The sequence below is a fragment of the Propithecus coquereli genome, unplaced genomic scaffold, assembly GCF_000956105.1.
Source record: "Propithecus coquereli isolate 6110/MARCELLA unplaced genomic scaffold, Pcoq_1.0 Scaffold229, whole genome shotgun sequence".
Classification (NCBI taxonomy): Eukaryota; Metazoa; Chordata; class Mammalia; order Primates; family Indriidae; genus Propithecus; species Propithecus coquereli.
The window spans coordinates 3129050-3130164 of NW_012147830.1; positions in this window are offsets into that span (position 1 = coordinate 3129050).

Sequence of the window (1115 nt, forward strand, 5' to 3'; positions counted from 1 at the left end):
ACTGCTGAAAGTATAGACAGAATGATGGAAACAACAAGAGAAAAACATGTACTGAGGATTTTCCATAAGACTGACACTCTATTATTTATCAGAAGCTATATAGGCCCAAAGAAAGTGGGATGACATATTTTAAGTGCTGAAAGAAAAAAATATTATCAAACAATAATTCTATATCCAACAAAATTGTCACTTAAAAATAAGAGAAAAATTAAGACATTCCAAACATAGATAAATAAAGGCTAAAGGAGTTTGTTATCATTAGAGCAGTCCTATAAGAAATGGTAAAGGGAGTTCGTCTGTTTGAAATGAAGAGACATAAGACAAGTAAGTCAAGACTGTGTGAAGAAAAATATATGTCAATAAAGGTAAAACATGGGCAAACATAAGAGCCAATATTATTAGATTGCTGTTTTGTAGCTCCACTTTTTATCTCCAATAGTATTAAGTATAAATAATTACAAATCTATGTTATTGGAAACACAATGTATAATATTGTAATTCATGAACAACAATCACGTAAATAGGGAGGGATGGATATCTGTAGGAGCAGAGTTTATATATACTAATAAGGTTAAAGTAGTATTAATTCAAACTAAATTGCTTTTTGTTTAAGAGGTTAATTGTAATCCCTGGGAAACCATGATGAAAATAACTAAAAATATATACAGACAAGGAAATGAGAAAAAAAAATCAAAGGGGTACATTACAAAAAATCAATTAAACATGAAAGAAGTAGAAATGGAGGAACCGAGGAACAAACTAATAATGACATATTAAGACAAATAATAAGATGGCAGAAGTAAATGTTTATTATTTGTAATTACTTTGTTTGAAAATGGATTAAACTCTCCAATTAAGAGGCAGACAATGGCATAATGGAAAAAATATCATGACTCAATTATATACCATCTACAAGAAACTCAATTTATACACCAAAACACAAATAGGTGAAAGTGAAAGATTAGAGAAAGATATTCCATGCAAATAGTAACCAAAATAGAATTAAAGTAGTATCTAATATTAGACAAACTCGTCTTTAAATAAAGTGGTTCAAGAGACAAAAAGGTCAAGACATCTTATATTCATGAAAGGAACAATCTATCAAGAAGATACAA